Genomic DNA, 24353 nt, shown 5'->3' with positions numbered 1-24353 from the left:
TAAATGTATCAGCATTTTACTCGCTTGGGCACATTTGCCTCATGGTGCACAAATTTGAACTCTGTTTCAAAAATTTGCACAGAAGAATTTTTTTGGGCACACGGCCTATCAAAATTTAGAGGGAACATTACTTGGGACTCCTCCGGAACAATAGTCCGTGACACAACCATCAAAATCTGGTGATAACAGTATTTGATACCGTCTAATATTCATTTGGATAGGCGTTGTTTGGAAATGGCGTGCCCTTTGGATAGTTCGGTGATGTATACGAATAATTTTGGAGACTTACGAAAAGAAAAAGATTTTGTTCTATCGATATAAAAGGCGAGATCCCTGCAGATGTCCAAGGAGTGGAGTCTGTATTGTATACTGTCTGTATGTGGTTTCGGAAAAAATGGTGGTAAGTATATAGGTTGGTTAAGGTGAAAGGATGAAGCCACATTAGGCAAAAACTTAGGATGGGGTCTCAGAGATACTTTATCTTTAAAAAAGATTGTATAGGGTGGGTCGGTCATAAGAGCAGCTCCCACCCGCCTGGCAGATGTAAAGGCCACTAAAAACACAAACCTTCATAGAGAAATGTAGTAACAAGCTTGTAGCTATGGGCTTGAAAGGGGGCGCGGTGAGGGCGCAAAGGACTAGGTCAAAGTCCCATGGTGGGGCGGGTTTTCTCACTTCCAGATAGGAGTTGGAGAGACCCTTTAAGAAGTGTTTAGTAATGGGATGCGTGAAAATAGAGAATCCATCAACTTTATGATGAAATGTTGTGATGACAGACAGGTGTACACGGATGGAACTCATGGAAAGTCTCGTTTGTTTAAGTTCCAGTAAATAGTCTGAGGTAAGGAGGCTGACACAGGTGCCGGGTGCTGACACCATGATTTGAATAGTTTTCAGTTATGTCCGTATGTGAGTTGGGTAGTTGCCCTACGGCTGTTTAATAATATGTTCTGAACTTCTGTGGAACATGTCATTTCAGATTCCAAGAGCCATGTAATAACCAGGCTCTGAGATGAAGTTTTTGGGGATCTGGATGAATGATGAGACCTGCATCCTGCGATAGAAGCCAAGGCAGAAGTGGGAGCGTGCGTGGGGGACGAACTGACATGTGGAAAAGGTAAGGGTACCACGTTTGTCGCATCCATGTGGGGGCTATTAGGATCACTCTGGATCCATCTTGTTTTATCTTGTGGAATACATGGGCTAAAGCGGGGGGAAGGCATACAGGACAGGATCGCTCCACTGGATGAGGTAGGCACTGCCCAGAGACTGTTGACCGAGTCCTGCTCTGGAGCAGAACTGGGGGCATTTGGAGTTTTGTATGGTTGCGAAGAGGTCTATCGTTGGGAATCCCCACATCTGGAAAATATCTTGGATGACCCATGTGTTCATCTCCCGTTCGCGGTCTTGATAAAACTTCCCACTCAGGGCATCTGCTGTGTTGTTCTGGCTGCCAGGTAGGTATGAAGCTATAACATGGACATTGTGTTTGATGCACCATTGCCAAAGATGCATGGCTTCCACCCATAGCGAGTGTGACCACACTCCCCCCTGCCTGTTTATGTAGAACATAGTGGCTACATTGTCCATGAAGATCTGTTCTGTTTTGTTTTGGATTAGCGGTATGAAATGAGAACAGGCATTTTGAACCGCTTGTAGTTCCAGCAGATTGATATGAAACTGGGACTCCGCTGGAGACCAGCGGGCCTGTATGGAATATGCCGGTAGATGTGCCCCCCGGTCTAGGAGGGATGCGTCCGTGGTGCTGGTGAGTTCTGGTGGATTCTGAAGAAATGGCACGCCCCTGCAAATGTTGTCTGAATTGGTCCACCAAAGCAGGAAATCCTTGACTGCATTGGGCATGGTGAGGAGTTTGTTTATTCTGTGCCTGTGGGGAGCATAATTTGTCCACATTCAGACTTGAAGGCACCGCATGTGTAGCCTTGCATGTTGGACAATGAAGAGACATGAAAATATGCTTCTTTATAGGTCGAGGGCTGAAAACCAGCCCCCACCCAATGCTGATATGATGGTGCCTAGTGTGATCATTTTGAATCTTTGTATTTTTACAAACTTGTTGAGTTGCCATTGATCGAGAATAGTCTCCAACCTCCTGTTTTTTTCTGCATGAGAAAGTAGTGGGATTAGAACGCCTTCCCTCTGTACTCGATTGGTATGAGTTGAACTGCTCCCAGGGATAGGAGACGATTCACCTTTTCCCACAGCGGATGTTTGTGAGAGGGGTCCCTGAAGAGGGACAGGGAGAGGGTGTGGGAAGGGGGTTTGCAGGTAAGGGGGATGGAGTAACCAGTTTTGATTATTTCTAATACCCATGTGTCTGTAATGATGGACTGACAGATAGGGTAGAACGGAAGTAGGCGATCTCCAAAAATGTTGCCAGTGGCAGATGGTGCCAGCATTGAGAGAGATGGGATTCTCGAGACCTTGACCAAGGCTTCAAATCTGTTGTCTAGAGGTTGATGGCTGAGAGATAGTAGTCAAGGAAGTGGACTGCCTTCTCCTCAATGTTTTCTGTTTCCACCCTGGTTGGTCGTAATACCTATTTCGCTGAGTATACGGAGGGGGTTGGAACTGTTGAGTTTGGTAATTGGTCTGCCGTCTCTTGTTCCTAGGTGCATGAATGCCCAGAGACCGCAAGGTGATCCTTGAGTCCTTCAGGGTATGCAATGACTTGTCTGTTTTGTCCGTGAAGAGTTTGGCGCCTTCGAACAGTAAGTCTTCTACAGTGGACTGCACTGGCTTTGGGAATCCGGATAACGATCGCTGTTGCTATGGATCTCGCTGCAGAATCAGTGGAGTCAAGGGCAGTTTGTAGCGCTCTTCTGGTGATAAGTTGGCCCTCTGTGATGAGTGCTTTGTACTGATCCTTTTTGTCATCTGGAATAAAATTTATAAATTCCGAGAGACTTGCGTAATTATTGTGATCGTACTTTGCCAGTAGGGCCTCAAAGTTGGCAATTCTCAATTGTAAGGTCGCAGCTGAGTATGCTTTGCGGCCGAATACATTGATCTGTTTCCAGTCTTTATCATACAGGGCATTTCTATAGTATTGTTGCTTACCTCATTCGTTCATCACGTCAATAACTAGTGAATTCGGCGTTGGATGTGAGAAAAGGAAGTCAGTGCCCTTGGCTGGCACGTAATACTTCTTACCAGACCTTTTACAGGTAGGTGGAATCGTTGCTGGGGTTTGCCAAAGCAACTTCACGGGGTCCATAATTGCATCATTCATGGGAGGGGCAATTTTGGATTAAGTGGATGTGTGTAGTATGTCTATTAGCTTGTGGCGAGATTCCTCGACCTCTTTCAGAGAGATGTCTAGGGAAGTGGTCACTCTCTTGTAGAGATCCTGAAACTGCCTGAAATTGTCCACTGTGGTGGGAGGTGGAGGCATAATTATGTCATCCAGTGAGGAAGACGAAAATTGAATGTCAGCTGGTTTGTCTGGGTCCGAGAATTGCTCCTGTTCTTCGGCCCCTTGTTCAGAGCTGGCAGAAGGTGCCTTTGATGGCAATATGGGTGGTTGAGGTGCATCAGTTGCAGGCAGAGTGGTCGGTACTCCCTGTTGTTGCTGTTGTGGATATGGAGCCCATGGCTGCCAGAACGGCCATTGGGGTTGGAAGGGCATTGTGGGCATCCAGGGTTGGCTGCACCAGGGTTGGTTTGTAAAGTTTGCAGGGAAGCCCAAGCTTGGTGGGGCCTGTGTGGCAGGAATAGCCACAGGAGAAGAAAGCTGTGGCAAGTGTCCTATATCTTCCTCCCCATCGTCCTCCCCATTACAGAATTGCGTTGAGAGATGTGGAGAGCAGGGTTGGTTAAGTACCACGTGTATCGTCTGTACCGAGAAAAGGAGACTGCAGTACCGATGAGACAGATAATTCTGTGTGACACAGGAACTGCTATGACGTGCACAGTCTTGGTACCAGTGGGATGATGGAGCTCGGTACCATGTGCTGGAGTGTATTTATTGGCGCAGGTGTGTGGCTAGAATGCATAATACCAGCAGTAGGTGGCAGCATTAGCGCTGGGATGCTCAGTACCGATGGCTGGCTTGCTTGCTGTTGCTGGTGCCATGGCATAGGGTTTCACTTTCTCCTTAACACCGGTGGCAGAGCTTGACTGCTTCGGAGCTCTGGGTTTCTTAGTACCGTAGGTACCGGAGGGACCTGGTCTGTCAGCCGGTGCAGTCGATAGCGGGAGCGTTTGTCCACTATCGAAGCATCTTTTCTTGGCCAACTCTGGAATCGGGGATGTAGTGCCCCGTTTCTTTGCTGCCTTCTTGGCAGGTTGTTCAGGATCTTTTTCCCTGAAAGAGGGGCCTTTGTCCGAGGAGGCAGTCGGCAATTTCTGGCCAGGAGGGGTTCGTACCTCAGGCTCAGATGCCGGGCAAAGAGATTTCTCCATGAGGAGAAGCTTTATCTGTAAATCTCTGGCCTTTCTCGTGCAGGCTTTCAAGTTGTGACAGTGCGAGCACTTTTGCAGTATCTGTCCCTCACCGAGACACTGGACACACTGAGAGTGTCTGTCTGAGAGGGGTACTGAAAGCCGTCAGGTAGTGCAATGTTTGAAGCCTGGGGAGCCAGGCATGCCCCTGAGGCAGCATATTCTCTCAGTGATGTGGAGAGGAAGAAGACTATAGTGCTGCTGCAATCGGGGAGAACGGAAACTTACGGTCCTATGAGGATAAAAAATTGCTCCTTTCCCTGCTGCTGCCCCTCCCGGTGGGAAAAGGAGCAGAACCCCCAGCCCTCTCCTCTGGCGGGGCTGCTGCTGTGTCTTTCCGGTATGCTGTACCGGCTATAAATAGCTTGCTGGTATGGCCTACCAGAGTGTACTGGCCTACATGCACTGCTGCCTAAAGGAAAGGGGATTATTTCTAGCTGTGAGGCACTGCTGAGTGCTCTGACTCAAGCCAATGGCGGTAGAGAAGGAACTGAGGTAGGAGGGGTTGGTCGCACAGCGCCAGTTAACTGCCTGAAGCGGCGCAAGATGGGGACTGCACACGTGCAGTCCAAACGGGGCACTGCTACCATAAATCTCCAGCTACGAGTGCAGGGGTGCAACTACTCCTAAAGTGGAGCACCCACAGGGACACCATTCGAAGAAGAACCTCTGATGTACGGTATCTAATGTAAACTGATGACACACTGGTCCCAAAAATCATTGCATGATGTATGTATGGATGTGTACAAAGAGTTATAGGAGGAAATATGTCCTTGAACTGTGTTTGGAAGCACATAAGCTCCAGCTTGCCCTACATTGTCATAAATATAAAGGGAAGGGTAAACCCCTTTTAAAATCCCTCCTGGCCAGAGGAAAAATCCTCTCACCTGTAAAGGGTTAAGAAGCTAAAGGTAACCTCGCTGGCACCTGATCAAAATGACCAATGAGGAGACAAGATACTTTCAAAAGCTGGGAGGAGGGGGAGAAACACAGGGCCTGTGGCTGTCTGTATGCTGCTTTTGCTGGGGATAGAACAGGAATGGAGTCTTAGAACTTTAGTAAGTAATCTAGCTAGGTATGTGTTAGATTATGATTTCTTTAAATGGCTGAGAAAAGAACTGTGCTCAATAGAATGATTATTCCTGTCTGTGTGTCTTTTTTGTAACTTAAGGTTTTGCCTAGAGGGATTCTCTATGTTTTGAATCTAATTACCCTGTAAGGTATCTACCATCCTGATTTTACAGAGGTGATTCCTTTACTTCTATTAAAAGTCTTCTTGTAAGAAAACTGAATGTTTTTTCATTGTTCTAAGATCCAAGGGTTTGGGTCTGTGGTCACCTATGCAAATTGGTGAGGATTTTTACCAAACCTTCCGCAGGAAGTGGGGTGCAAGGGTTGGGAGGATTTTGGGGGGAAAGACGTGTCCAAACTACGTTTCCCAGTAAACCCAGTTAAAGTTTGGTGGTGGCAGTGGATCCAGGGGCAAAGGATAAAATTAATTTGTACCTTGGGGAAGTTTTAACCTAAGCTGGTGAAAGTAAGCTTAGGAGGTTTTCGTGCAGGTCCCCACATCTCTACCCTAGAGTTCAGAGTGGGGAAGGAACCTTGACATACATAAAGGAATGTCTTTGTACTTGTCTGACCAGCTTGATCACTAGCAGAGGACAATGAAAACGCATTTACACATAAAGTGAACAAAGCCATCAAGTTAACAAGCAGGGGAGAAGACTGCTTAACGATCACACCTGGGGACAGAATCTGTATTCTTGAAATAGAGACAATAGACTTTGGGTAATATAAGGGGGGCGAAGAGACATTTCAGTTATCCTTCACTTAGGGGATGATAGCACACAGCACCCTTTTAGCCTATAAAAGCTGAATCTTCTTGGACTGGAAGGCAAGAGTTGCTGGAGACTTAATGTAAGTGAGAAACCTGCTTACACAAAGATTGTAACTTGTTGAAATTACGTTTTAGTCACTACAAAGAGTATTTTGTTTTGTTTGTAACCATACCTGTGTTCTATTCGTACTTCTTGGGGTATCACATTAAATCTCTGTTCTAGAGAGAGAACACAAGGGCTCGCAATTCTGGGTACCCCAAGCAGAATGTCACAGCATTATTCCTTCATTTTTTACATTTTAATTGCCTCATCTCCCTTTTCTCCCTCCCTCTGCCCTTCTTTCCCATTTAAAAATAGTGCCTATTCCGTCTGTGTATTTAGAGTATAAAGACACTAATTTTTGCTTTTCATTTAAAATGTTAGAAAATAAATTCAAAAAAATTTAGAATGGCAGTATGAATTACACATTTCACATCAAATCAGTGTCCTATGCTAGGTAGGAAAAAAAAAGTTTGAGGCACATCTGCTTTTCCATTCTTCAGCTTGTTGAGCTAAACATGGAGGACCACATGGAGTACTTTGTTTACCTGAGTAGGGATGTCCTTTTTATCCTCTTGAGAGATCTCCGTGAAACTTTCATGGAGATCCTCTGAAATCCTCTGCTGAACATTTATAGGGATGGTAGCCTTGTTTCTTCCTCTGAAAGAGGAGACTTTCCGATGAAACTCTGCAATGAGTTCCGCTTGCGCCAGTGCAATAGTCAGGTTGGCAGCACACAGGCCCAGGCAGCTTCAGGATGATTTTAGCAGCTGGTTCTCTGCAGTCTGTCAGGAGTGAAATATCAGCAAAAATCACCACTACCTCTGAAAATATTAGCAATATTCACTGCAAATTCCTTATACTTTTACCCAAGGAGACCACCATCTAAACCTTGCAAATTGCCACTGCCCATCCACCTGATGGCTTCAGCTGCAGAGAGGTACTGTAGCAATGTGCTCCAAAGCTAAAGTGAAATTAACATTTCTTATTAAAGGTATTTATGGGAAGAACATAAGAGAGTTTTGAGATTTATCTTTCCCTTTCCATTGTTACTATAAATCTAATGGTATATCTCTGTGTTTTAATCAGCTGTGTCTGGCATAGTGCCCTTGAGAGGAGCCCCTGCCACCCCTGCCAAACATCTGACTCTGATCAAGTGGAGAAAGAAGTGGACCAGGAAGAATATGTTCTGTGTGACCCACCCGCCCTCTCTCGATGCTGATAGAGAATACAGGGCTTGTAGGGGCCATGTCTGTGATGACAGAGGACCAAGTTTGGAGAGAGCAATTGCTGCAGGAGAAGGAAATGGACTGAAAGATGCAGTGGGAAGTGAACCAGGGCATCCTGGGTTTGCTCAGGCAACACATTCAGATATTGCAGAGCGTTACCAAACTAAATGCCCAAAGACCCCAGATGCAGCCTTTCTAATCCATGGAAAGCTCCCTGGTTGCTGCTCCCTGTAATCCCCCAATTTATCAGGGGCAGCATAGTTTGAACTCTTACTCCTACCATTCCATGCCAGGGGAAAATGGGAACTATAACTACACACACCCTGACTTGTGAAAATCACAGGATTAGCCACAATGCACGATGTGCTTTGTAACATGACTGAAACATTGTAATATGTTTAATACATAAACTAAATATTTCTTGTTTACAGATGCTCCCCGACTTACGCAATCATTCCGTTCCGGAAAGCCTTGCAGAACTCGAATTTTGTGTAAGTTGGAAACGTATAACCAAACGTTATGTAAAAACAAACAAAAAAAACCCTAAAACCCTCCTATTTCTAGCTTACGCAACTTTTTCTGTAAGTGCAAATTTGAGTAAATCAGGTCTTGCATAACCCAGGGAGCATCTGTACTTGCATTTTATTGGGTTTTTAGTGCTGCAAAAATATTTTTACCTTGTGTATTTGCACTTTAACTTTGTTTCCTGTTTCTCTGTACACAATAAAGTTTTATTTTCGGAAACTCAGAGTTTATTTATTAGTTTACACCAAGCATAACTGTCGCATTAAATAATTTATAACAGGAGTTATTTAACATAAAATATTTAAGCTTCATACACACAAAAGTTCACTATTCATAAAAGCATCACATAACATTACTGTGGCTGACAGTTAATACAATCTTTTAACGCCTCCCTCAGTCATATAGCTTCATGGTTGGCTCTTCTAATAGCTTGAGTCTGGCTGTTCAATTCAGCAGATAGCTGGTCCACCTCTCCCTTCCACTCTGGCAGTAACCTTTCCTGCGTCACCTCACAGATATTATGCAGTACACAACATGCAGCTATAACAGTGGGTATGTTTGCCTCACTGAGATCCAATCTAGTCAGCCAATGACCCTTTAATCTATCAAATACACGTTCAATAGTCATCCTGACCTTGCAGAGTGAGTAGCTGACTCTCTCTTTGGTGCTGTCCATATAGCCAGTCCACAGCTTTATGAGCCAGAAGAGAAAGGGGTAGGCTGGATCCTGCAGAATCGCTACTGGCATTTCAACATCGCCAATCAGAGAAGAATGTGCCTACTTGGAGCTTTTGGAAAAGTCATATAATCTTAAAGATGTGAGCATCATGCACGTTCCCTCACTAGTCCACACTGATATTAGTGAAGTGTCCTCAGTGATCCAATAGCACTTGCATAATGATGGATAAGTGTCTCTTTCTGTCTATGTACTCTCTTGCAAGGTCGAAAGATGCCAGAATAGGATATGCATGCCATCTATCAGCCCACCACAGTTTGGGAACCCCATTGCTGCAAATCCATCCACCATTTCCTGACATAGCAGAGAGTCACAGTCCTGTGCAGCAGGGTGCATTTTATGCACACTTAGATGACAACTGCTCCACTGTGGATATTCCAACTCCAAAATGATTGCCCAATTACCAATGGCAATCCAATGTTGCAAGCTTCCAGACCATTATCGCCACTCACTTCTCCCCTGCCAATGAAGCTCTCATTCTGATGTCCTTGAGCAGTGGGGCAAGCTCAAAACACAAATTCAGGAATGTGGCCCTTCACATTCAGAAATTCTGTAGCCACTGCTTCTCATCCCAAACCACCAGTATGATGCAATCCCACCAATCAGTGCTCATTTCTCAGCCCAGAAGCAGCGATCCGTCATGTACAACTGTTCCATGAATGCTAGCAGCAATTTGGCAATTTTTTTTTTGCAGCCCATCATTGTGGTTGAACATCATCTCCTCCTCACCCACTCAGTTGCAATCATACTAATTGCATATCCCGTATTAGCAAAAGTTGTGATGACAATTGCGCTGACTCTACAAGGTCTGTGCTTCTGCCAGAAAGATGGGCAGAGATTGAAAAGCTGTGCACAGGATTGTGGAAGTTTTTAAAAAGGCACAAAAATTATGGCTGGAACAATTATGAGATTGAGAAAGTGGAATTACGGGAACTTCACCCAAGTTCAAATTGCTGGTATCCCCAAGAGAACTGCAAAAATGTCCCATAAGGGACTGTGCCGCATGATGGTCTAGAGCACATTAGGACACCTATCTTTTCATTGACACAACTGCTTGTGGTGAGCACAGGCAGTGCCAACATAAGCAGCCAAGTGTGTGTGTACCTGAGCAATATAAAAAAGTTGGCAGCCATACACTGACATAATTTACATCAATCAAACTTTGCAGTGTAGATATAGTCTGATGCTGATCACTTCCTTATTTTTACACATTGGAGTGGCAGTCATGGTGACATAAGGAAAAATTTTCAAAAGTGCCAAACTTATTTAGGAGCCTAAATCCAATTTTCAAAAGTGACTTAAGAACCTAACTCCAACTGAGTGACAAGTTTTTAAAATGCTTATATACAAATGCTAGAAGTCTAAATAATAAGATGGATAAACTAGAGTGTCTCGTATTAAATGAGGATATTGATACAATAGGCATCACAGAAACTTGATGGAATGAGGATAATCAATGAGACACAGTAAAACCAGGGTACAAAATATATCTGAAGGACAGAACAGGTCATCCTGGTGGGGGAGTGTCACTATATGTGAAAGAAAGCATAGAATCAAATGAGGTAAAAATCTTAAAGGAACCAAACTGTACCATAGAATCTCTGTGGATAGTAATTCCATGTTCTAATAATAAGAATATAGCAGTAGGGATATATTACTGACCACCTGACCAGGATGGTGGTAGTGACTGTGAAATGCTCAGGGAGATTAAAGAGGCTACAAAAATAAAAAACTCAATAATAATGGGGGATTTCAACTATCTTGACTGGGTACATGCTACCTCAGAACAGGAGGCAGAGATAAAGTTTCTTGACACCTTAAATGACTGCTTCTTGGAGCAGCTAGTCCTGGAACCCACAAGAGGAGAGGCAATTCTTGATTTAGGCCTAAGTGGAGCACAGGATCTGGTCCAAGAGGTGAATATAGCTGGACCACTTGGTAATACTGACCATAATATAATTAAATTTAACATCCCTGTGGTGGGGAAAACACCACAGAAGCCCAACACTGTAGCATTTAATTTCAGAAAGGGGGACTACACAAAAATGAGGATGTTAGCTAAATAGAAATTAAAAGGTACAGTGCCAAAAGTGAAATCACTGCAAGCTGCATGAAAACTTTTTAAAGACGACCGTAATAGAGGCTAAACTTAAATGTATACACAAATTTAAAAACATAGTAAAAGAACAAAAAAAGTGCCACCATGGCTAAACAACAAAGTAAAAGAAGCAGTAAGAGACAAAAAGGCATTCTTTAAAAAGTGGAAGTTAAATCCCAGTGAGGAAAAAAGAAAGGAACATATACTCTGGCAAATGAAGTGTAAAAATATAGTTAGGAAGGCCAAAAAAGAATTTGAAGACTCAAAAAGGAATTTTTTTTCAGTGCATCAGAAGCAGGAAGCCTGCTAAACAACCAGTGGGGCCACTGGACGATCGAGATGCTAAAGGAGCACTCAAGGAGGATAAGGCAATTGTGGAGAAACTAAATTAATTCTTTGCATTGGTCTTCACGGCTAAGGATGTGAGGGAGATTCCCAAACCTGAGCCATCTTTTTAGGTGACAAATTTGAGGAACTGTCAAAGATTGAGGTGTAATTAGAGGAGGTTTTGGAACAAACTGATAAACTAAACAGTAATAAGTCACCAGGACCAGATGGTATTCACCCAAGAGTTCTGAAGGAACTCAAATGTGAAATTGCAGAACTACTAACTGTAGTTTGTAACCTATCATTTAAATCAGCTTCTGTATCAAATGACTGGAGGATAGCTAATATGATGCCAATTTTTAAAAGGGCTCCAGAGGTGATCCCGGCAATTACAGGCCAGTAAGCCTGACTTTAGTACTGGGCAAACTGGTTGAAACTTTAGTAAAGAACAAAATTGTCAGATACACAGATGAACATAATTTGTTGGAGAAGCGTCAACATGGTTGTTGTAAAGGGAAATCATGCCTTACCAATCTACTATAATTCTTTGGGGGGGCAACAAGCATATGGACAAGAGGGATCCAGTGGATATAGTGTACTTAGATTTTCAGATTTAACGAGGTCCCTCACCAAAGGCTCTTAAGCAAAGTAAGCTGTCATGAGATAAGACGGAAGGTGGTCTCATGGATTGGTAACTGGTTAAAAGATAGGAAACAAAGGGTATGAATAAATGGTCAGTTTTCAGAATGGAGAAAGATAAATAGTGATGCCTCCCAGCAGGTCTGTACTGGGACCAGTCCTCTTCAGCATATTCATAAATGATCTGGAAAAAGGGGTAAACAGTGAAGTGGCAAAATTTGCAGATGATACAAAACTTCTCAAGAGAGTTAAGTCCCAAGCACACCGCAAAGAGCTACAGAAGGATCTCACAAAACTGGGTGACTGAGCAACAAAATGGCAGATGAAATTCAATGTTGATAAATGCAAAAGTAATGCACATTGGAAGACATAATCCGAACTTGACATATAAAATGATGGGGTCTAAATTAGCTGTAACCACTCAAGAAAGAGATCTTGGAGTCTTTGTGGATAGTTCGCTGAAAACATCCACTCAATGTACAGTGGCAGTCAAAAAAACGAACAAAATGTTGGGAATCATTCAGAAAGGGATAGATAATAAGACAGAAAATATATTGCTTCTGTATAAATCCACGGTATGCCCACATCTTGAATGCTGCATGCAGATGTGGTCACCCAATCTCAAAAAAAGATATATTGGAATTGGAAAAGGTTCGGAAAAGGGCAACAAAAATGATGATGGGTATGGAACAGCTTCCGTATGAAGAGAGATTAATAAGACTGGGACTTTTCAGCTTGGAAAAGAGATGACTAAGGGGGGATATGATAGAGGTCTATAAAATCATAACTGGTATGGAGAAAGTAAATAAGGGAGTGTTATTTACTCCTCCTCATAACACAAGAACTAGGGGTCACCAAATGAAATTACACCTCTACCCCGATATAACATGAATTCAGATATAATGCGGTAAAGCAGTGCTCTGGGGGGCAGGGCTGGGCGCTCCGGCGGGTCAGCGTGTCTGGCTCCGACATGCTGCTCTGAGCGGCGTGTTAAGGGTACCGGGCCTGGGCCGAGGGGTTGGATAAGGGGCAGAGGGTCTCGGGGGGCAGTCAGGGAGCAGGGGGGGTTGGATGGTTTGGAGGTTCTGTGGGCGGTGCAGTCAGGGGACGGGGAATGGGGGCGTTGGATAGGGTGTGGGAGTCCCGGGGGGCCTGTCAGGGGGCAGGGGTGTGGCTAGGGGTCAGGGCAGTCAGGGGACAGGGAGCAGGGAGGGGGGTTAGATGGGTCGGGGGTTCTGAGGGGTCAGTCAGGGGACAGGAAGTGACTGTTAATAACAGAAATGCTCGAGGCCAAAGCAAGGTGGATATGACGCGGTTTCACCTATAAAGCGGTAAGATTTTTTTGGCTCCCGAGGACTGTGTTATATTGGTCTAGAGGTGTAATAGGCAGCAGGTTTAAAACAAAGAAAAGGAAGTATTTTTTCATACAACACACAGTCAACCTGTGGAACTCCTTGCCAGAGGATGTTGTGAAAGCCAAGACGATAACAGGGTTCGAAAAAGAACTAGGTAACTTCGTGGAGAATAGGTCCATCAATGGCTATAAGCCTCTGTTTGCCAGAAGCTGGGAATGGGTGACTGGGGATGGATCACTTGATGATTACCTGTTCTGTTCATTCCTTCTGGTGCACCTGGCATTGGTCAGTGTCGGAAGACAGGATACTGGGCAAGATGAACCTTTGGTCTGACCCATTATGGATGTTCTTATGAGTTTCAATGACACATAAATTTCTAAGTGACATACATGCTTCTGAAAGTTTTACCCAGGTCTATTAAATTTTCCTTCTTCATTAGGACAGAAGGAAGCTAAAATAGCCTTTGTGTACTAAGCTGGGGTTCTCACTGCTGTGAAAAAAAGGAAGGAATGGATTCTTGGCAGGGTCTGATAAGGCTCCTTAGAAGAGGTAGCTAATACTAACATGACTGGCAAACTAAGGCAAAGATGATTTTTTTTGCCATGAATTTCAAATGCTCTGCTACCTATGGAACAGAGACATTGACAAAGTAGGGAATGTACTCAGTCCATGTGAGCACGCTTCTTGCTAGTGGTAGATACCAGTCAGGATACAAGACTATTATTTAGTGGTAGACAACAGTGATTCCTTTAGCTTATATGATGTGACAGGGTGTACCAGGCCTTTTAAGGCCTCCTGCTGGAGACTTTGAAATCCCACTACATCCCGCACCAGAAAAGGAGCAGTAAAGGTGGGTCCTCCAAGCCTACTTACAGAGGCTGCAGGGAAGCAGCCAATCAGAGCACAGCAGGCTCAGTTAAAAGGAGCTGCACGGACTGAGCAGACCAGTTGCTTGCTCGGACCAGAAGAGTGAGGAAGGACTGGAAGGCTGTTAGACTCTCCAGGTCAGAAGGCCTGGGAGAGACCCTGCTCAAGCAGGGAACAGATGGAGAACCATGAGGTAAGGGTGAAAAGTACGGCGCTATGTAGGAAGTGGCCCAGGGAATAGCAGCTGCAATTATTATAGGAAGTAACACATGGCTGCTATGTATAGGGTCCCTGGGTCAGGACCTGGAGTACTAGGCAGGGCTGGGTCTCCCCACCCATCACTATAGAAGTGGCATGAACCCTGAGAAAGGGATAAGGCTTGTTCAGAGAGCAAGTAAAGGGCAGGACTTAAGTCTACAGGGAGAAAGCTCTGGGGGCAATGCTCTATATCAGGGCAGAGACTTAAAGCGAGCCTAGAAGGGGCTGTGAATTGAGCCCAGAGACAGGGCTGCAGACACCAACAAGAGCACAGGGATAGGCCCTGTTGGACCTTTTACCCTGGTCCATGTTCGTTCATGTGTTAAGCTATGCATGACTTAGCCAGAAGACTGAGCCACTGAAGACCACCTGATAAGGTTAACAGCCGACAGAGGTTGCCAGGAGTAGAGAGTGCAAGTACACACCTGACTGACAGAAGGCACTTACAAGAGGTGAGTGGCCCCTGTCACAGGGCTTTTGATGCTGAAGTTCTCTGTTTCACTCCCTGATGACTCCTGTGATCTCTGTACCATATGGCAGCCACGGTTCATTAGAATAAGAAATGTTAGTTGGTCCCTCCAGTTGCTAACAAATATACCACAATCCAAAAGTGTGCATTGAATAGAATCAACACAAGTGCATTCAGTTGTTACAATACTAGTCCTCAATTATGTCTAGAAATTTACAGTAATCCTAACACACCCTTCAATCACCCCTATATTCTAAACACCAGTTAGGAAAAGCAATAAGGCACTCCCTTATAATCTATTAACACCTTAAAAAGAATGTAAAATGGGTACCTTGTCCTGAATATACAGTGTCTGCTGCCATTTAGGTGTCTTCTCTCAATAGACACGTGTAACTCTCATGAGCACTAAGGCAAGTTAAACATGTACCTAGTCAGAGGTGAATACACATCTGTACCTTCCAAGTAATGTCATATAAAATACTGACATGTCATATAAAATATTGTATATAAATTAAGTGTGGGTGGATTAGTTCAGATACAATAAGAATGTATCCGAAACTTTGCTCCAAACTCACATGAATCAAAATAATTTGAGATTAACATTTTTCTTCTGATAATTTTTCAGTTTCACACACTTTTGCACTTCCTGGTTCCATTAGAAAGTTCTGGCAGTTCTTGTGAAACATTTTCAGCCTAAACAGAAACAGGAGGTACCAGACCGTTCAGAAACAAGATTTTTCTCCCCATACTGCCAGCTGATTTAGCATACCCAAGATGGTCAGCTAAGATCAGAATTTTTAGGAGTGTACCACAGAACCTCTGACTTTAAGGTTTTGGGTTTTTTTTTAAACAATTTCAGTCCAATAAAGTATCATGAAATTTGAAGATAAAGCTTAGTTTGATTACATGTGAAATATAGTACATAAGTGCATTAACTTACCCTGGGTCTCACTTTGACTATGCTTCTGGGTTATTCCTAGTAAAGTGCACACCTATGTTGCTACCAAACGTGTCTCTGGGTATGTCTACACTACGAAATTAGGTCGATTTTATAGAAGTCGATCATTAGAAAGTGATTTTATACAGTCGATCGTGTATGTCCCCACTAAGTGCAGTAGGTTGGTGGAGTGCAGCCTCAATACTGTGGATAGCACTGACTTATGGAGTGGTGTACTGTGGGTAGCTATCCGACAGTCCCCGCTGCCCACTGGAATTCTGGGTTAAGCTCGCAATGCCTCATGGGGCAAAAACATTGTTATGAGTGGTTTTGGGTACATGTCTTCAGTCTCCCCTCTCTCCTTCCCTCGTTGAAAGCAACGGCAAACAATCATTTCGCACCTTTTTTCCTGGGTTACCCATGCAGACGCCATAGCACAGCAAGCATGGAGCCTGCTCAGCTCAGCGCTGCTGTTGTGAGCTTTGTAAACACATCACACATTATCCTGCAGTATGTGCAGAACCTGGAAAGAAGACGCCAGCACGAGGACGATTGTGAGGAGGACATGGACACAGACGTTCCTGAAAGCACGGGCTGTGGCAATTGGGACATCATGGCGGCAGTGGGGCTGGTTGATACAGTGGAACACCAATTCCGGGCCCAGCAAACAAGCACAGACTGGTGGGACTGCATGGTGTTGCAGGTGTGGGATGATTCCCAGTGGCTGCGAAACTTTCACATGCGTAAGGCCACTTTCCTTGAACTTTGAGTTGCTTTCCCCCACCCTGAAGTGTAGGAATACCAAGATGAGACCTGCACTGACAGTTGAGAAGTGAGTGGCGATAACCCTGTGGAAGCTTGCAATGCCTGACTGCTACCGGTTAGTCAGGACTCAATTTGGAGTGGGCAAATCTACCGTGGGGGCTGCTGTGATCCAAGTAGCCAAGGCAATCAGTCACCTTCTGCTAGCAAGGGTAGTGACTCTGGGAAATGTGCAGGTCATAGTGGATGGCTTTGCTGCAATGGGGTTCCCTAACTGTGGTGGGTTGATAGATGGAATGCATATCCCTATCTTGGCACCAGACCTTGGTGCCAGTACGTAAACTGCAGAAGGGACTTCTCAATGGTGCTGCAAGCACTGGTGGATCACAAGGGACATTTCACCGACATCAACGTGGGATAGTCGGGAAAGGTGCCTGACACTCGCATCTTTAGGAACTCCGAGCTGTTCAAGCAGCTGAAAGAAGGGATTTTCTTCCCAGACCAGAAAATTATTGGCATTTCAACATCCCCAACAGTAGTTATCCTTGGGGACCCAGCCTACCCCTTGCTCTCATGGCTCATGAAGCCGTACACAGGCAGCCTGGACAGTAGTAAGGAGCAGTTCAACTATAGGCTGTGCAAGTGCAGAATGGTAGAATGTGCCTTTGAACGTTTGAAAGCCCACTGGCGCTGTTTGCTGACTAGGTTAGACCTCAGCACAACCAATATTCCCTTTATTATTGCTGCTTGCTGTGTACTTCATTATATCTGTGAGAGTAAGGTGGAGATGTTTATGGTGGGGTGGGAGGTTGATGCAAATCGCTTGGTGGCCAATTTTGAACAGCCAGACACCAGGGCGATTAGAATAGCACAGCTAGGTGTGCTGCGCATCAGAGAGGCTTTGAAAAACAGTTTTATGACTGGCCAGGCTACAGTGTGACAATTGTGTGCGTTTCTTCTTGATGCAAAACCGCCCCCTTTCTTGAATTTACTTCCCTGTAAGCCAATCCTCCTTCCCCCTTCGACCACAGCTGGCAAAGGAAATAAAGCAACTATTGTTTTGAATCCATGCATTATTTATTAAAAAAAAAAAAAAGGGAGATCACTGACAAGGTAGCCTGGGTGGCATGGGGGAGGAGGGAAGGACAAGGCCACTTTGCTTATTGTTGCCACACTACAAATCAAAGCTGTTTGAATGACAGCCTTCTGTTGCTTGGGCCATCCTCTGGAGTGGAGTGGCTGTGTGCCTGGAGCCACCCCTCCCGCGTTCTTGGGTGTCTGGGTGAGGAGGATATGGAACTTGGGGAGGAGGGCAGGTGGTTATACAAAGGATTCAGTGGAGGTCTGTGCTCTTGTTGCCTTTCCTGCAGCTCCACCAGATGTCTGATCATGTCCGTTTGCTCCCCCATTAGCTTCAGCATCTCCTTCTGAGTGCTCACTGAATGCTTTCCTGGCCTCTGCCACTGAATGTCTCCATGCATTCAGTTGTGCCCTATCAGTGTGGGAGGACTGCATGAGTTCGGAAAACATGTCATCGCAAGTGCGTTGGGTTTTTTTGCCTTCTAATCTGCGATAACCTCAGGGACAGAGTTGATACAGGGAGCACAGAAACATTTGCACCTGCAGGAGTGATAAAGAGGGAGAGTAAAATTTAAGAAGATATATTTCTGAAAACAAAAGGGAGACTCTTTCACAGCGAATCAAGCAATTCACAGCAGACAGCACATGTACTTTAGGTACAAGGTCGCATTTTGCCTTTTATATTGAGCACCTGCTGGTACGGTGACACATCACACACAGCTGGGCAACAGAATTTGGTTTCCAAGCAGCCATGGTAAGCCAAAGCGTACACGGGCTTAGCTTCTTCCATCTTCATAATATGTGGGAATGGTTTCAAACTGCAGCGCCCCCCTTTCCCATAGCAAGCAATGCCGGTTGGGGTTGCCGTTTAAAAGGAGGGGCTGCGATTTTGGAGTGGACGTGCAGCACATTCCTCCCCCCACCGCATGGCTCTTCTCTGGGATGATCCCTTTTAGCCAAGTGCAAACAGCCCAGCATGAACGGGGTCCTTTTACTGTTCCCTTACAAAAATTCCCCTATTTCAACCAGGTGACCATGAATGGTATCACTCTCCTCAGGCTGACACAGAAAGATAAAGACCGAATGTTGCATGAATGCGAACAAAACCCAGGACCATTCGCTGCCATGCTTTGTGCTGCAATGATTCCAGACTACTTGCTACTGGCTTGGTGTGGTAAAGTGTCCTACTGTGGAGGACAAAATAAGGCAGCCCTCTGCAGAAACCTTCTGCAAAGGCTTTCAGAGTACCTCCAGTAGAGCTTCATGGAGATGTCCCTAGAGGATTCCCTTAAAATAATAAGTTCAAGTCCCCCATCTGCCTTACAAGGAGAAGGGATTTGAACAGGGATCTGCCACCTTTTAGCTAAATGGCCTAATATCACTAGGCACTATGCAATAAAATATTGTTATGTGGATCGCCTTCAATCTTTCCTACAGAGGTTGCCATTCCATCCCCAGACATGTGAACAGACTTTTCCAGCAGCTGTACTGGCTGCGAATGCAACCCAATTCTTCAGGGCAAATCAAACATTAAACACAATTGCTTTTAACCCCTTGTACTGTAGCTACAAATGTGCACTCACCAGAGGTGCCTTCTCTGCCTTCACAGTCCGGGAACCTGCCTTGGGAAGTATTGGCTCCAGGGTGATAAAACGTCCTGGCTGCCAGGGAGAATGGATTCTCCGCTTGCCTGCTGCACATTCTCCTCCTCTTCCTCCTCCACAAAATCCTCCTCTGTGTTGCATGAGACTCCCCCCTTGCAGGTGTCCATGAACAGTAGTGGAGTACTGGTAGGGTTCCCCCTTTAGAATGGCATGCAGCTGATCATAGAAGAGACATGTATAGGACTCTGATCCGGAGTGACCGTTTGCCTCCTTTGTCTTGTAGTAGGCTTGCCTGAGCTCCTTAACTTGCAGTCGGCACTGCTGTGTGTCCCTGGTGTAGCCTCTCTCCACCATGCCCTATGTGATTTTGGCATATATATTATGATCGGAGTTCTGCCTGCACAGATTCTTCTCCCCATACAGCAATCAGATCCAGTGTCTCCCGTTCGCTCCATGCTGGGGCTCATTTGCAATTCTGGGACTGCGTGGTCACCTGTGCTGCTGAGCTCGCCATGCTGACCAAACAGGAAATGAAATTCAAATTTTCCCGGGGCTTTTCCTGTGTACCTGGCTAGTGCATCGGAGTTGAAAGTACTATCCAGAGCGGTCACATTGGAGCACTCTGGGATAGCTCCTGGAGGCCAATACCATCGAATTGCACAACGCTGCATCTGCACTGCCCCAAATTCGACCCGATAAGGTCGATTTTAGCGCTACTCACCTCGTCGGGGACAAGTACAGCAGTTGATTTTAAGAGCCCTTTAGGTCGACAGAATGGGGTTGGTTGTGTAGCCGCATTGCTTATAAAAATCGACCTAACATGACTAAATTCGACCTAACTTTGTAATGTACACCAGCCCTCTCTGTGCTCTTTGCCTCCTGCCTGCACCACAACACAATAGTTCAATATCAATAAAAAGACCAGAAACATTCCTTTCAGCCTTCATGTATACAGAGCATGGACAGAGAAACACACACTATTGTTTACTTTAATTCAAACCACAATTCAGTTACTAAACTAGTGTAACTTACATTACTGACAAATAAAACTTTCCATCTGTTCATAAGAACTACATGCCTACCAGAAGAAAACCACCACATTTAGGCCACCTTATTAAACAATGATTATCCCATCCAAGTATTCAACATCTTTAATAAAGGTCAGCCATAAGTTCATTTTGACCAAATAAGTCTCTTTTCTTACCCAACTAGTCCTCCTACACCTGGAGACTTGAATAAGATACTAATTTGTATCCTCAAGTTACAAGTCATACTGGTAGCATATCTTAAATCCAGACTTCAGATCTCATTACACTAAGTTAGAAGTTTATAATTTTTCTGATAAATGTAATTTCCACTGTATGACAAACAAAAGAAATACTTTAAGACCTGACTTGAAAAACCAAACCAAACTATGAATTATGTAAAATGATTATATGGAGATAATGTATTCAGTATGGAAAACTCTCCCTTCTTTTTACTAAAGCTGCATCCATCAAAAATGATCAGTGCACTGAAACTTGCAAATGAGGATATACCACTGTATGCAGTATAGGTGTCTGGAGATTCAAAATAAACACGTAACTGTTGAGTCTATATTTTCTGTGGCCACGACAGTTCTGTTCTCTCTGATATTATTACACTGGGATTAAAAGTGGAATAATACTTACTATTTTTCATCTTCAAAGTACACTGCAAACACTACAGTAAATTCACCCCCTCTAGTACAGGGAGGGGGAGGACCAAACTGAACCCTATGCACTAGCAGGGGCTGCTATGCCTTTGGGGTGGGGTTCATTCTTATCCTCTCAATTTATGTTTACATCTTTGCCCTCATCAGGCTTCATGCAGATGAGAGAAGCTTGTGCACAACTGTACAGGAGGGTCACCAGTGATGATACATAAAGGATATGCTGAATCAGCACATTTTGGATGCCTTATCACTTCCTGCTCACTGGCTAGGGCTGTCCACTTTGGAGGTGCACTGGATGGCTCCAGGCCCTCTAGTGGAGCTAGGGCTGTGGGTACCTTCCACCATTCAGATCCCACACCTTCCATGACATCTCCACATTTTCATGTCTGTGTGGTAGAAGATCCACTCCTTCATTCATGTTCCCCAATCTGTCTGGAAATTCCTCCATGAATCACTGGTGATCTTAAACTCACCCCCCCCTTGTAAACTTACTCCTCTCCCTTTAGCTTCTTCATTACTAGGACTCTTGCTCTCCCTGCAATAACATTACTATGTTGTTTTTTTTAAACAACCAATTTGTTTGTCTACTACTTTGGGGGTAGGAAGGAAGAATGTTTAAGAAATGAGAACTGAGGGTTTGGTTTCGCTCTGAGAAACTGTAGTAAAGAACCTTTGAACATGGTGTTTTCAGGAGTAATACAATCCAAAAATCATCACTCAGGTGTAGAGGTAGACTCAATAGGCAAAATATCCAAAGATAGTCTCTGATTCAAATGCTGAAATTGAAATAAGTAGCACTTATCTGTGCCAAAAAGTGCTGCTGTGGGGCTCATTGTCTCCCCTCTTTCCACCTCTACCTCTGTCTTAAGAAGAAAACAGTACCTACTGTTCTAAGCGTTCTTTTTGGTAAATGCTCTCTCCCTTTCATCCTGTCTTCTCCTATCAGTTTACTTAGTACTCAGGCCCTATCTCACACATACTTTATCCAGGGAAGCTCTAATATGGGACAACATAGCATCATGATATTGTGATGACAGACAGATTATAAATATATGTGAGAGCAAAGAAACTAAAAAAAAAAGGGTCACAAGAAACGCTATGCCGCAGAAATGTTTAAATGATGTGGAATTAATTCCTTAAGCATGAATAATATTCTCTCTAGACTGATTCATCATTCCTTACTTTCACTCAAATATTTTTTCATTCTTAATATAAATAATTTAAAAGCACAGGCCCTATATCTGTTTTGTGTTGTAAAGAAGCAAATTTGGGCTTAAAAGGATAGATGCCTATAGTAATAAGAGATTTTTAAGAACAAAGCAGTAACAGCACATTGAGAACATGAACATAACTTAGTAATATCATGCTAGTACTGGAAGACTTCAGCCACTCCATGATTTTTATATTGGTAGCAATCAGAATTTCCCAGGATTTGATTGGTATGACTTTCAAAAGATGCTTTATGCATACTGGGTCTCATCCAGTAGCCATTGAAGTCTACGGAGAGACTGACTTCAGTAGGTTTTGCATTAGGCCCATTATTTATTGGGAATGCACTGGGCAAATGGTAATAACCTCTGGAAGCTTGAATGGAGTTGTTAACTATAATCTGATTCTCTTTAAATATTTTACTGCATCATAGCTTGTTTTGTTTTGCTTTTGAAAGACTATAGCTATATTTCTTCTATCATTTTTGCAACGCAGTTTTCTGAGCTGCTCATTTCAGCACTCTGCTACATAAATGAAAATACCAAAGCTCACAATCAAAACAATATCAATAATATGTTTTAGTCTGTAAGAAAATATTTTTTAAGATTAATTTCAGCTTTATTTTACTGCATCACTCTCATCCTTCACTTTGTAAGGTTCTTAAATCAGGATATTTATTACCAAGTAATAGCCTGCTGTTAAGAATTGTTTTTCTATGAGCCTAGAGCAATTCTCTGTGTACATGTGTGCACAAAGGAAAACTGGACATTTTCTGCACAACACAGAAGCTACAGATTTTATTTCTAACCCTCAAAAGAATTAAGTGAACAGCAGAGTCCCCCAGAGCTAGCATACAAATCTCCTCAAAATGCATCTGAGGGGAGAGGTACCTATCTTTAATATTAATAGGCTACTGTTTGGATCTCTGGAAGGATTTTTACAGGCTTGTTCCCTTAAACAATGTTTGAATCCTTCAAAATAAAATATTATGAAAACAAAATTGTTACTAAGAAGACAGTGCATATTTCTTAATTCTTTAAAATCTAATAAATATCAATGCTCCACATCTTACTATTTTTATTATACCAAACCCCCAAGAAAAGATGTTGCATGGAATATGAGCATATAGGGTTTGAAACCCAGGATTAGTTATGAAAACAACAACTAGAATATTTGGGGTCGAATGCCTTTGGCAAAACAATGGGTTCCATTAATCTTACATGTGATATGTATTAAAGGTATTTCATTATCAGTGTTTGCTTCTGAGCTCATCACAGTTCTGGACTGGTACTAAATAGCCATGGAACTTTCAAGTTTAGAAATTACTTCTTAAGCAGTACTCTTAAAAGTAATTGTTGCAAAATATAATAAGGCACAGAAGTATTTTGTATTCTTGCACGACGGAAAACTCCAAAATGCAGATACATCAATAGGGAAGGGGGGCAACCCTGTGTAATCTAGAGGCACCTCCTCTAAGGGTAAGAGGCACGAGTGGTTGAACTAACTACCCTATCAGTCAGTGGCATCTCTACTGAGAGTACAAACATGGTTGTCAGTGCCAGTTATGGAGCATGGTCTCTCCAGTTCCACATCATAGAACTGGACAGACCACCAAATCAATTTCATATACGCCACCATTTTGCATACCTTGACTGAACCCCTCCCTTGGGTAAAATGAAGCCAATCACATCCATCTTTAACTCTACCATGTATTCTTAAAGACCTCCCATCTTCATTTATATATCTTCTGTGAACCACTTCCAGCTATTTCATTGTTTCCTCCCCAGAAGGGCACATGCCACACTTGGGGAAACACTAATATAACCCAAGCAATGGATTACTACTTTCAAACAGTACTGATATGGGCTGGTGTGGAGAACATGGGAGATTTCTGCATTATTTTTATGAAAAATTCTGTTTCTCGGTTTATCTGTTTAATCTTGCGCTGCTCGTTATCTGACCTCGGGGGGTTAATGTCTTCCCAGGGACGCTCTTTGGGAGAAGGGAATAGGCCAGGGGTGGCCAAACTGTGGCCCGTGAGCCACAGGCTGCTCTTTTACCATTGAAGTGCGGTTTAAGGAGCCCCCCATGTCCCATCCCCATTCTCCACCTACCAGACTCGCGGGGTGGGTGGGGGAGCTCAGGACTTCTGCCTTTCAGCGGGATGGTGGGATAGGGGCTTCTGCCCACCAGGGTGGGCCCTGGTTCCCCTCAGCCACTG

At 44.0% G+C, this 24353-nt stretch overlaps 1 long non-coding RNA gene across 1 annotated transcript; it reads right to left on the bottom strand.

Annotated features, from left to right (window-relative positions):
• Nucleotides 1-13292: 13292 nt before the first annotated feature.
• LOC122462546 lies at nt 13293-24353 on the bottom strand. The gene is made up of 2 exons (XR_006285172.1): nt 24323-24353; nt 13293-13446 (listed from the first exon to the last, which is right to left on the bottom strand). It is a non-coding gene; the product is annotated as an uncharacterized LOC122462546 (long non-coding RNA).

The sequence above is a fragment of the Chelonia mydas genome, chromosome 12 (assembly GCF_015237465.2).
Source record: "Chelonia mydas isolate rCheMyd1 chromosome 12, rCheMyd1.pri.v2, whole genome shotgun sequence".
Lineage (NCBI taxonomy): Eukaryota > Metazoa > Chordata > Testudines > Cheloniidae > Chelonia > Chelonia mydas.
Note: the sequence above shows the minus strand (reverse complement) of the source record. Positions and strands in the feature narration are given on the sequence as shown.